The sequence below is a fragment of the Semicossyphus pulcher genome, unplaced genomic scaffold (assembly GCF_022749685.1).
Source record: "Semicossyphus pulcher isolate SPU_LCO1_2020_fin unplaced genomic scaffold, fSemPul1.0.p SCAF_1, whole genome shotgun sequence".
In the NCBI taxonomy this organism is placed as follows: domain Eukaryota; kingdom Metazoa; phylum Chordata; class Actinopteri; order Labriformes; family Labridae; genus Semicossyphus; species Semicossyphus pulcher.
The window spans coordinates 3,860,909-3,874,697 of NW_027211603.1; positions in this window are offsets into that span (position 1 = coordinate 3,860,909).

A 13,789-nucleotide genomic window follows, 5' to 3' on the forward strand; every position below is an offset into this window, starting at 1 on the left:
GGACATTTGAGAGAAAATATGTCACGCTGAAAACCATCAGAGCAAATAAAAAATGCACCTATTCTCTGAGTTTTTTTTCTCTGTTGTGTGCAGCAACTTTAATTTAAGCTTTAAAACTCACATTAAACAGGAAGCAAAGAAACCACCCTGCATGTGTGTCTGTGCGCAGAGAGAGAGGGGATGGCATGGTGTGAGAGCACAGTGGCCATGTTTGTGTTGCTGTTGTGCAGACTTTATCTCAGCCCTGCCTCAGAGCTACTATTGATCTGAAGCACATTAGTTCTGCACTGGGGGACTAAACGAGGCCTACAGAGCTCTGCCACAATCACGCAGCGAGCTAAAGATAGGCTTTTGACTGCAGACCTCTGCAGAAAGGCTGGAGCTCAAACACATAGGACAGAGGGAAACTGCAGCTTTTTAACCCAGGTCGGATTTTCATACAGATCTGATGAACTTGTCACACATTTAACATCTGCATCTGTCAGAGGTTCAGGTTTTATGGTTTAGTCCGAAACAGTGAAAAACAAATATTAAAACACCAGGATGATGAAGATTTTTACCAGGACAGAAAACAATGAAAGTACCAAACTCTCCAATTTGCCATCGTACATGTAACTCTTGTAAATCAGGAACAAAAGAGGCAGTATTGTGAATGTCACGATTTAAGGCTGAACCCAGATGCAGACTGAAAACAGGTACGGTGTTTTATTCTGAAAAGCTAGCAGGGGATGCTGAGAGGGTAGCTGGTTGGGGTCCTGGGCTGGGGAAAAGGGGCAGGCTGGCAAAATGGAGGTCCTGGAGACAGGGAGAACAGGTGGAAGTCAAGGCAGCAGGCAGGAAAACAAACAGGTAAGTTGCACAGGCAGATAAAAAGGCTAAACTAGTGCTGGACATGCGGCACATAAACAAACAGTGTATGGCACAACGATCCTGTCAGCGCAGGGTTCCTGTAGGCTGTGGTGATTGCTTGGTGGCAGGCAGGGGTGCTGATTGGAGATCCAGGGCAGGTGTGCAGAGAGTAAAAGAGAAGGGCCCAATCCCAACCTCCACCCTAAAGCCTGAACAGAGAGTGAGAGTTTGAGAACTGCATAAAAATGAGGAATGGGACGCACTATCGTGGCATCACACGTTGCCTGAAAACAAGACGGACCATTAAATCTAATAAGTAAAAAAGCCGACCTGCAGCATGTTTGTGTGTCTTACAGTGTTTACATATTTTAAAGTCAGCTTCATTTAACAAACTATCAAAACTCAGAAAGGCATTAATGTTAATCATTTGCAAACATTTAATTATCACATACAGATAAACGTATTTGCATTTGTTATTTTGTTTGTTCAAACTTTATTGAATAATAATTCAATGTATGACCATTTGTTTACATTTAGTCGGGGGCTGGACAATCACGTTTGTATACATCACAAAGTTCGCTATGAACTCTGGGTAAGTCCCACAGTAAAAGCCTGTGCGGACTCACGGAAGGTCCGTTATTTGGCGTTGAAAAGTCTGTGCGGACTCACGCACTTGGTGATTTGACAGTGGGACAGCACTAAGCACTCACACACTTACAGGGAATGCGCCTCAAAGTCCATGAGTGTGGAGATTGGGATTGGGCCACAGGGGGCAAGGGGTAGGGGAGAACAAAAACACACACTCCTCACTCACACTTAAAATTCACTGAATAAATAAACTGAAAATAAACCAAAACGCACTCTTACAGGCACACAGATGTCACATTAGACGGACTGTGACAGTGAAGCTGTTATAGAGTCACAAAGTACACAGACAACACATCAAGGTGGGTGGAAGTTGGAAACTTAAAATTCGGCCCTTTTTCTTTCATTTCCTGTAAGAGTCATTTAAGTTTTCTTTTAACCATGACCACCATCGTCCCTGTCCTTCACAAAGTGGTTATTAGAACCCAAACTAGGATTTCCCGAACTATATCCATTCAGTGTTTGTGCCTCTTCTTTTTTCTTCTTCTGTGGGGAATGTTAAAAACTGTTCCTTTCACGATGCCTCTGAACCTTCCTGTTAACATCACACAGCCCATAAAGCGCCGTGTTTTTGTACTAAAAGTAAAATGTGTTGAAATGATGTCTTTGCGTAGACCGGATTTAACCCATCGCTGGAAAATGATTAAGGAGAAATGCCGTAATAATAATAATTTCAACCTTTAGGTGAGCAAGTTACCACAATTATAAAATGAAAAAGTTTTTTCTGACACGTTGATGACGCGTTATTTTAGCCGAATTTCAACGTTGAAATCCTGGATGGTGCTCATCTACACTTATATGTTAAAAGATGTAAAAGGTGTTTTGAAGCGTATTAATGGCCGTCCATACTTCATGCCTGAAAACGGCGAGGCTTAAGTTTTTAGGGGGTGAAGGCTTGTGTTGATTTATGACAAATTTTTGTTAGTGCCAATTTTTCACAATAAAGCATGTGTAAATAATGTTGTATTTTATGGACAAAAGCTTGCCCGATGAATCGACATTTCTTCCCGGAGAGTGGACGAGCTCTCCTTTTCTCTTTACATGCTTTATTCATCCTGAACCTGTGACCTGCTGGGGTTAAAGGTGCACACTCTCCTCAGTCCTGCCGTGAAAAAAGAGCATTTTTACTTAAGGCTTCGCAAGCCCTGCATGTCGCTGTCCCTCGTTCACATGTCACTGTGTCCGTACCAGTGCAGGTTTGAATGTCACTGGTTATGTTGTGAGCTGTTTACTGTACCCCGACACTTTCCAGCCTGGATGCTTGAACTCAGCCCCGGATTTCCAGAGTGCAGATGCCTTCCAGAGCCAGATTCCCCGAGTGTCCCTGGAGAGAGACCTGACAGAGAAAAGCCATAAGACAAGCTTCAAAGGACACACAGAGATTGCCTGCCTCTCCTCCACCACATCATCCTCTCTCCTCCCCCCTCTCCCCTCTCCTGCACGGCTTCATTCATACATCAGATGGAAGAGATGGAGGCACACTAGTAGGATGCAGGGAATGGGTACATTTGCAAGCCATTCCCTTGAGGGGCCGTAAGATTGCCTCCATTTGGATTGACTGTCAGTGGCCAGGGGGCTCTTCTCCCCAGACGGCCCCAGCTTCGTGCCCGCATCTCTCTGATTTTCCTCAGCAGCTCCAGCCCCGGGCCTCCAGCCTCGCTGTGTGCCATCTGTGCCCGCCGGAAACCCAGGCTGGAGCTCGCCCTCTCTGGGTAATCTTCCCGCCGGAGCCCCTTTGATCAGAGCCGGTACACCAGGCGTGGCCACGGGGAGGCCTGCTGCACCGAGCAGCCACCCTGGAGAACCAGCGAGACGGTTAGCACTAGCAGAGTAGAGTTCACATGGAGCTAAGCTAAACGTATTATCAGATTAAAAGCCTAGTTGACCACATTTAACCATGAAACTCTACATGTGAATAATTAAGACTTTTTCCAGGATTCTAAATTTAAAAGGATTGCTGAAAATCAACTGAGGACTTGAACCAACTCACAGTCACTCAGTGCTAACATTAGCTCATGCTAGCTAGCTACAGCTGATTGTCGAGAAACAGAAGCTAGCATTTTTGTTTGTAAAAATTGTAGACTCATTATTTATGAATTTGAATAAAAAATGTGACTTTCCGCCTCTTAAATGTCCTCACTTCCTCCTACATATCTGCTAACATGTCTCCCAGTTGAGCTCAATCAATCATGGACTGAGAGTTTATCTTTTAATCTTCCAGCCAACACACATTTCCTGCCGCTTTATGAGTTTTCTGACACCGTTTTGTTGCTACAAGGCTCTCAACAAGGAGGATATGAGAGGAGATATTACTCCCCTTAATGACAACACTGAGCATGACTGTAAGCCGCTTGACTGTTTGATCTTAGTTGTTGTTGCAATACCTTTCAAGCTTCCTGTTCTTGTGCTGTGCAAATACTGAAGGCAGATTTACCGATCAAAATGTGCAGATATTTTATAAGTGATGGGTCGACAACTTGTCACAGTGGTAAACAAAAAGCAGGTTTCTTATTTATAGACGCCCGCGGTAGATTTTGAAATGAATGATTATTGTTTCTAGCAGATTTTATTAGCTTTAGCTAGCTAGCTTAAGCTAGCTTGTAGTCGAAACAAAATTGAAATGAAGGAGCTGCAGTTTTTGAGTTTAACATAATATCTTTATATACAGTCGACATGTAGCTGCATGTCACAAGCATTACAGTAGTCCGGCGCTGACGGACCAATTCAAAAATGTGAATTAGTCTGGAGCCTCTCAGTTCATTTAGGATTTCCAAGGGGTAATATCAATGGGCACAGACTAAAAATGCCTCTGGATGCTACAACCAATCAGAGCAGCGAAAGTGTGTACTGTATGTTACATAAACCTACTTCCAATTCGTTTGATACTGACGCAATAGTAGATATAGAATGTTCCCAATCAGTGGCGGCCATCTTGTGGTGGGGTGTTTATGAAAACGCCCCACCAATGTATAAGCATCATATAAAAAACCCGCCCCATATTAGATACATGACTTGTGATTGGCCTGACCTGAATCAGGTCGGATTGAAATCTGTCTGAACGGACGGAGACACATCTTCATCCTCGGATCTCAGAGTGTAATATTCTCTAAAGAGCAGGAGCTGCTAACGTTAGCTTTAACTCTTTCTTTTAAGTTGTCTAACACGGGCAGCGACACAAGATTTGTATGTGAATTACATACTGTGTAAAATGTACAAATTATGGCTAAAATCAGGAACTAGCAGATCACACAGTGTTAGAAGAAATTGTTAGCAGGTGTTGCTAACGGATACTCTACCGACACATTTCAACAAAAGAATTGAGGTTTGATACCAAGCCTTAGATTCTGTAAAGTCTCTTAATGTTCAGGTTGCTGAAGGTGAATGTTTCCCTCCAGGAAAATAAACTTATTTTCTTTCCACTGCACATTTTGACTTTAAAAACTCCAGTTTCTTCTTCACACTCTCACTCTGTGTCTAAGTTTTCTGCAGAGTTATCAGCAGCTCAATTTGGGTGGCTCAATTTAGCAGCAGCGTCTCCCTCTCTCACATTCTCATCAGCCTGATCCCCGCTCTCTGCCATCAGCGTGTGCATGTATTTGGAGATGATCAGAGGGCTGGAGAGGATTTGGTGAGAGGAGAGGAGGAAGCGCTAATGCCAAAATCCAGCATGTGATCTTCTGTCTCACAGCCTTTTCATGCATCAAACATTTTCCCCTCCAAGGGACGCAGATCCAGCAGGCGCGTGTTTGTTTTACACTCTTTCACTCAAAGGGAAATATTCATTAGGTCTTCCTCAGAAATAGAGAGGCTGAGAGGGACGAGGAGAGGAGAGAGACGGGTAGACAGAGAGACAGGCAGGAGGAGAGGAAAGAGAGTTTGTTTATTTGCCTGCACATTCCTCAGTCACCAAACATGATGAGAAAACATCAGCATGCTGGCGAATAATGGCCGTTTTATGGAGCAGCAGGCACCATTAGGGCATGGTGATGGTGTATCTGGGCCGGGTGGGTACATTAGTTTGTAAGTAATGCACGCCCTGAGCTCTGGCAAGCTTTCCAGTGATGTAATATGAGGACCAAATGAGAGTTATAATCACTGTGCGGAGCGAGGGAGGGGAAATGCATCACCATCGCTGATGGAAGCCTCCGATTCACGATCGCCCACTTTGACAAATGGAGAATAATTTCTAAGTCACACTCTGTTCTTTATCCAAACGGGAACATGTGACTTATTTTGCCTCAAAGTGGAAGAAAGGAGAAGCAGATTATTTGTCATTTAAATCATCCTGTTTGGCTGTTTTGGCGGTAGACTCTCCTTAGCTGCTCAAGACTCAAAAACATTCAGTCTGACCAAGACTGGAACACAACGTCGGCACTGTCCACACTCCGCCAACACTTTCCTCCGTGCATGGTCGAAACTGTCCCAGACTTGTTTCCATGTAGTTTTGCAGGTTTCCACGTCAACTTCTAAAATAATGCTTATCTGTCTCCAGCTGTTTTGACCAGTGGTGGACAAAGTCACAGTCCTGAGTTTGGTTTTTAGTGTTTCCTGTTTTATTTTGTAGTTCTTGCCCTATGTTTGATTTGTCTTGTTTTACTTCCTGCCTTTGTGTGTTTTCCCGCCTGTTGGATTGTGTGCCCTGCCCTTATTGTTTCACCTGCTCCCTTGATTGTCTCACCTGTGCCCGATTAGTTTCACCTCCCCAGTGTATTTAGTCTTTGTCTTCCCTTGTCCTAGTGCTAGTTCGTTGTCGTCCATCCTGTGGAGTTGAGTCTACGTCTTTGACCTTCCTTCTGTGATTTTGTTCCTCGTGTCTACTTTGGATTATCTGCGTGCCTCCCCTGATTTCGTCGTGACTCCTTGTGTTCCCTTGGACTACCTGTTTCCTGGTTTTGTTTGTAAGTTTTTTGCTGTGTCTTTTGATTTTCCTTTTTTGTCTTTTGTTGGAGTTTAAGATTTTGTTTGTGCATTTTTGCCTTTTATTTAATTAAACCTTATATCTAAGTCTGCTTCTGGGTCCTCACCTTTTTGGTTTAACCAAAACCGTAACACCTCGCTTTTAAAAGTATTCAAACTACTTTTTAAAGAAATCTCAAAACATATTTACATGTTTAAACTCACATGCTGCAGATTTACAGACTTACAGCTCTAAAATAATATGCTGTGATGAAGTTTGAACGCAGTAAACGGAGCGAATGTTTAAAACAATATGAATCATTCTTCATTTCAAAAACCTCAAAACATGGGCTGAAGATACGGCTGCCTGAACTGAGCGACGTTTGCTCTGCGTTCGACCATAGAGGCTCGCGGGGTACAGGTACGGCAACACCACTTAGACAAACCACACAGAGACCTACACAAACACAGTTTATTGTCTTTTGGATTTTAGAAAAGAAAAGATCATTCATGGGCTGATTTCAGAGCAAAAGTAAGTAACGAGAACATTCAGAGAAATGAAGTGGAGTCAAAAGTACGAGGTTTGTCTTTCAAAGAGTTAATAAGTTACTGTCCACCCCTGATTTTGACAGGCATGTTGGTCGCTGTGCAGTGGCATTGACACATCATACATGTGGAATTGCAGACTTGGTCCATCAGCTTGTCTTCAGATCTTTCTGCCATTGTCCCTGCTGCTGCGATGACCCTGACACAGCCCCTACTGTTCATGTGCATCTTGTGTCCACGTAGTCTTTGAGGACGTGCACAGCTGACGCTCCAAACAGATGCGGGGAACGCGTGGCAGCCATTAGGACACGTAAACGTGTAGTTAAAAGCAAGTATATGTCCGGCCTAAGTGGTTGTTTGTCTGTATTATGTCCTGAAAATAACAAAGATTGTTTTTCTTCCCTCAGCATTCCTCTGCTGATCGCTGCAATCTCTCTCTGAATGGGATCAAATGTGTAAACAAAATAAATCAATCACTGTTTTTTTTCCACCAATGAACAAATGGCTTTTTCTCTGCTCTGTTGAAGAAGTGACTCCAACACAACACAACAGCCAAGGACACTCGACTCTGAGTGACGACTGACAGATCAACTTGTTTCCTTTGTAGCAGACATCACCTTGAGAAAATAAATCATTGACAAAGCGATTGTCCTCCTCTTGCTCGTGGACAATGATGCAGACGGAGTGTCACAATCTTTACTTCTCGGGGACGTGTTTTGTGATCAGAGGACGGAGAGAAAATGGACGATATCAGAAGACGACCAGGTGAAGTCCGAAAAGCCGTGACCCTCAAATGTCTCTGGAGACGAGTTGCTGTCCGGTCTCACAACGCCTCCATCGATACGTTTCAGCGATGGCCATCACCGCCAGAGCCCTGAGCTACTCCGCAATCTCCCAAACGCCACCTCCTCCCCCTGCCCCCCCCAAATCCCATCCACATCACCCTTCAATCTTCATCCTCCTGCTCCCCCGGCTTATCGATTTTCTATTTTCCCCTTTCTCCCCCTCCTCTCTGCCTGTCCTCCAGCTCTCTCCATCTTCTCAAACACACTTCCTGCAGTCTCTTTTTCTTTTACTCTCCTCTCTCTTACTCGATCCGGTCAGAGTTTCTCCTCTTTGACAAGGTCGAAGCCCCGGCCGCGCTCGGAGCTGCTTAAGGTTGGTAAATGGAGATGTAATGTAATAGAGTGGTCGGGTAATAGAATCTATGAGGGTTGGGTCTGATCTTGTTAGAGAGGGCCGACTTGGAGAGGCTCCAGCGGGATCCGGAGGCTCCAGCGGCCCTGGTGGAGGCTTTGTTCAAGACTCTCACGCCAAGATGTAGAGAAACACAAGTTTAGGTATCCACACTTTCCTCTAATTATGCACATAAGATCAAAATATATAGACACACTGCAGACTTTTTTTTTGAGACGGAACATTTTTCATTTAAAACCTCAACGGCAGTAAAATGTGCTTCAAACTGGTGACAACAATCGCCTTAAAAGAGTAAAGACTTATTAAATATTAACTACAGTATAACTGAAAACTGACATTTTTTGTAAGGCATCAAATATGTTTATGGAGGACTTGACATTGTACTCAGGCAGGAAACGTTGAATATCAGCTGTTGACATGAAAATAATGGACACAAAATACCAACACATAAATTACAATATTGTTCTGTGTAGATTTATAGTAAACGTTTGACAAGTTGACTTCATTAACTTAATGATTATTGTTGTCAGTATAAAATACTGTGTATGTAGGGACAAATAATTAATCAATACAGCCTTCAAATATGCCATAAAGAGCCTGTGTCCACTAATGACAATGTTTGTGCTGACAGCGTCCACAACCTCAATTACAGAGCGCTTCTAACCTACGCTTACTGTTGCTAGGTTACGAAAGTTGTCGGTATTGACCAATGACTGTATATATAGATGGATGACGCATCTCCATCTGTTCCCACTGTACGTAATTGATGCCAAAATAGCCCCTGTGATAGGCGCTGCCATCTTGTGATGGTGATGTCATTTGGAGCCAGAGTCTGCGCAGTAGAGATCGGCGGGTGGACAGCAAGGATCCCGCACACGGCGGCGTGTTTGACAGCAGAACAGCTTCTCTGTGTTGGGCTGAGGTTAAAGTTCACAGGTATGGAAACTTCAATGACTGTAGTGATTGTTTTTGTTTCGTCTCCTCTCGCTGTTCGTCCTCTACTCTGCTGATCCAGAACTGATTGGCTGCAAGAGCCGGATTGGTCAACAGAGCTGTCAATCATCATTTTGACAGCATCAATTAACTAATTAAAAATAATTTGGCGTGTATTTTGATTTTATAGATTTTTTACCCGCCGGCGAGCGAGATCCTTACTGTTTTTCCCGTAAGTTAAGTGTGTGCTTTGGTTAGCAGAAGTGGCTACTGCGGCGCCACCCGCTGATCTCTACTGCGCAGACTCTGGCTCCAAATTACGTCTATCACAGGGCTATTTTGGCATCACTTTTGGAGTGGAGCCGAGTTGCACCCAGAGCTGAGTTGCACTCGGCTCCTTGTGCCTTTCTTTAGTTACCTCATTAGCACCTGCCTTCATTCCCCCTCATCAGCCCCCCCTTCATTACAAACCAGATGTAACACACGTACACAGCACAGGTGACTCTAAATTACACAAGGAAAGTTTCTGGTAAACTTCTTTTTGCTTTTCTTAAAACACATTTAATCATGAACTTGTTCAAAATCTAAATTTTGTGCTCCTGTTTTTTCTTTGTTGTCTGTCCCCAGACCAGACTGAGAGCACGGAAAAAAGGTTAAAATAAATATGAAAGAAATCCAAAATCCTTACACTTAATATTTTCATTTGAGGCGCAAACACTTCTTTACAAAGCATCTGATAAAACATTAGTTGAAGAACATGGGACTTTTACAGGAGCAGGAGACTATGTGATTTTAAAGCTGCTGGTACATCATAGAGTACATACATATTTAGCTTCATTATTTTTACGCAGTACATTTCTCTGTTAAATTAAGGTTAACCAACAAACGTCTCAGAGACAGCAGGAAGAATTCTCATTGTTAAAGGACATTTTAACAATAGAAATGCTTGTGTCTGAAAATACTTCAGGCACAACACTGAAAATACTTTCAACGACACGTTGAAAAAAAGTCCTCAAGGCTGTTTTTGATTAAACAACTCGTTCAGAAGAGGCCGAGGCCGACAGACAGTTCAACAACCGCCTGTCTCCCACAAAAGCAGCTTTCTGTTACTTATTCTTCCTCCTCAGCCGTGCAGCCTTGTTAAGCTCGTGTCCCATCCCAGGATGGATCGCTGCTGGTTCCTCTGTCCCATCAGCGGTGACCTTCAGCGGGACTCTGATGCAGTGCGACATCACCCAGCCTGGCAGCGCCAGACGGGCCACCGCTAAGGCAAGGACGCAACCGCTGCGGATCTATCACCCAAACAAACGGCCGCTTCCTCCAGGAGAGACGCAGGAATACATCAAACTCCAACACAGCAGCGGGTCACTGCTGCAGGAGCTCTGCCCACAGACTCGCCTCCTCAGTCGGGAACAAAAGCTCGGCAAGTTTTTGAATATCGTGTAAATGTCATGCTTCATACCTAACACAAGTGTATGATTAGTTTAGAAAGAGTATGCGAAATACTCCAGAAACATGCTGAACAACAGTTAGGCCAGCTCGACTGTAAGCTCGTCTCCTTTGATCTTGTGGTAGAGTAGTTAGCCTAGCTTGGCCTTCTTAAGCTTGAAGCTGTATTTATTTATCATGCATGTCTGAACACAAACAGCTGGGTTCTTCCCCTCGACTTTATGCAGACTTTTTCTTGCCAGCCTTGAAGTAAAATGTCTGCAAGAAGTTGGGGTGAGCCGATGTGTGAACGCAGCAGGTAATAGTCAGGAACTCTCACCACGAGCGAGCGAGGTGATGACATTTATATCATGCGACTGTTGCAAAGAGCGACACATAACGGGATGAATAAAAACATCCGAGGTTGAAGAAGAAGGATCGTTTACAAGAAGACGACATTATGGTTTTGATTTGTACTTTGGGTCACTTTGTCTCCTGTTGCCATTAGTTCTTGTTGTTTAGTTTTGTAATTGATTTAATCCGTGTTAAATAAAAAACTAAACTAAACTTGAACTAATGACAACAGGAAACAAAGTGACAAAGTAAAACAGGAAATAATATCTGAACCAGAAATACAAATCAAAACCATAACTAAACTAGAATAACTCACGACAATGTCCTGCATCCTTTTTTAGATTCTGCAGGGAGACCAGAATCTCCCATTAATAAAAAATATGTCAGTTTAAGTTAAAACTTTTGAAACCTTCAACACATAATGAGAAGGCTGGGACGATGTAGGCAGGTTAGAGTGATAGTGATGAGATTATGATGGCTGTGCTGTACAACTGTAATAATGGATTAGATGTTAGCTAATCAACTTGTAGCTGAGCAGTGGGTGAAGCACAAGCGGCAACCTCCCGGTGTTGAAAAATGAAGCCAATGCGGCAGTGCAAAAAACTGCAGTTCCTCGAGTGTCCACTTGAGGCGCCAGATAACAAGAAATAACATTACAGCAGGTGGGAACATGCCAATTTTTATAGCAGAAATAAACATGTTTACAGCCTGGTACAAAAAAAAGTTTTGTTAGTAATGGCTAATTTTATTGTTGAAGATAACTGTACAGGGGGTGAACTTTGTTTTAATAATATTAAGCCTTAAATTATAGGGGCCGGCTCACTTGAGTGACAGGTGGACACTGAACTTTACTTCACCTGTTTGTGTTGTTGGAGTCTTATAGGAATTTTTAATGCATACATTTGACAGAATCTCTCTCTGTTTGATTTATGGAACTTTTTGGCTGCGCAAGAAGTCTGAGCTCCAGCCTTTCAGTGAGTTAAATGCTAATGCTGTGATTGTATTAATATATTTTTAGCAGTAGCAGGTATACGGTGCTCGTCATACCTGGCTTGTTTATCATACGTTCATTTATTCATCAGGCCAGGGCATCGGAGTCAAGACTGTTGTTGGCTTTTCCCTGGAGAGATTGCGCTGGACCTTGGTGAGGAGAAGATCGGTTATTTTAAGTTTCCTGGTACTTTGTTTACCCGCCGCTCTCTCACCGGGCGAGCGAGCGACGAGTCCGCTACTTCTTCTCAGTGTTGTGACCAAGTCATCTTTGCTCAAGTCCAGAGGAAGTCACAAGTCATTTGGTCCAAGTCTCAAGCAAGACAAGTCACATGTTAAGTCAAGTCGAGGCAAGTAACTTTTTTTCCACCCAAGATCCAGCACTGTTACCTGTAGTATCCGCTCTTTATAAAGAGAAAACACAAGGTGTTAGCAGCTCGTCTAATAATGATATTATTGGCCAATTTATATAACCTGTTCAAAAAGTCTGACAGTGAATTGTATCTGTATTATCTCGGCACAGACGCAGCCATGATGATGGTCTGCTCTGAGACCGTATTGAGTAGTAACGAGTACGACTGATGAGGATTCTCTTTGGGGGCTTCGATGTTGCGTGTTGCCATAGCGAGGAGTTTGACTGACAGCCAGTCATCCAATCATGACAATTACATACCAGGGAGCTTTTTGAGTCGTCCAATCATGATTCCCAGTTTGCGCTGCGTACATACCTGATAGTTAGAAACTTGACAACATTGAATTAAATAATTTTATATTTAACAGCTAACATTAAAACCTGTGAACACACGAGTCATCCGAGTCATCATGCCTCAAGTCAAGTCAAGTCTCAAGTCATCAAAACAGTGACTCGAGTCGACTTGAGTCCAAGTCACCAAGTCTCAAGTCCACAACTCTGCTTCTTCTGTCTGATAAATTAACAGCTGCAGTCAGTCACCGTCACAAACAGTCTCCTCTGTGGGAAGCAGGAAGTTAAACCAGCTCATTCACCTGCCTATTAATCAGCCACAGGTGTAGACTGTTCAGCTTTGATAACTCGATGTTTGCTGACCCCTCGCTCCTCTCCAGCTCCACCCTCTCATCCAAATACGGTCACTTCTGGCGGCCAAGTCCCGAACTCGAGGCTTCATTTATGTAGTCGAGAAACCACAGTGGCTGCGTCCATTACTTCTAAAGTCTGTGATGAAGCATGAACGATCAAAAAGTCTTAACTAATACTGACCTCTATTAATATTTGAGAAATAACTATATCATTGAAGTGTGACGAGCATCAACCGATTATGGATTTTAAACACGGGGTAAAAATGAGTGTTAAACATTTTGTTCATTTATTTTTGAGCTCACAAACCAACGTGAGCTTTTTTGTGACTGTGTTTCTGCCTGTAAGTACTCCCTCCTTTTGTGATGCATTTTCATTCAAGAGTCCATCAACACGCACACTCAAATGACGAGAGGAGAGAGCATGCAGGCTGGCATTTGTAAGGCAAGTGTACTTCATTTTTCAGCATTCATCTACTTCATACTAAAAAAAAAAAGGTTTGCAGGTACTATTAAGGAAATGAAGAGAAATATAGCACGCACACACAGGCGTGCACAGAGAGCCATTAACAGAGCAGGATCCCTGACATTTCTGCACACACAGTCCTTGTGTTCCCCGTTAGCCTCTCGGTCCAGCCGGCGTTTGATAAACTTCCCTTGACGCCTCGTATGATTAATGACGGTTAACAGAATTGAATTAAGGTTAAGAAAGACATGGCGGGGCGGTCAGAGGGGAGGGAGGGGGCAAGGTAGCAAGTGCGGTAAATAACTTCTTTAGAGGAAATATACAGCGGCCCCTCCTCTGCGCCCTCTCCGCCATGCCAAGTAATTACTCGCCCCGGCCTCCTGTAATAATTCCTATTACAAGCAGAACGGAAGAGTCGGTAACTCAGCGCGC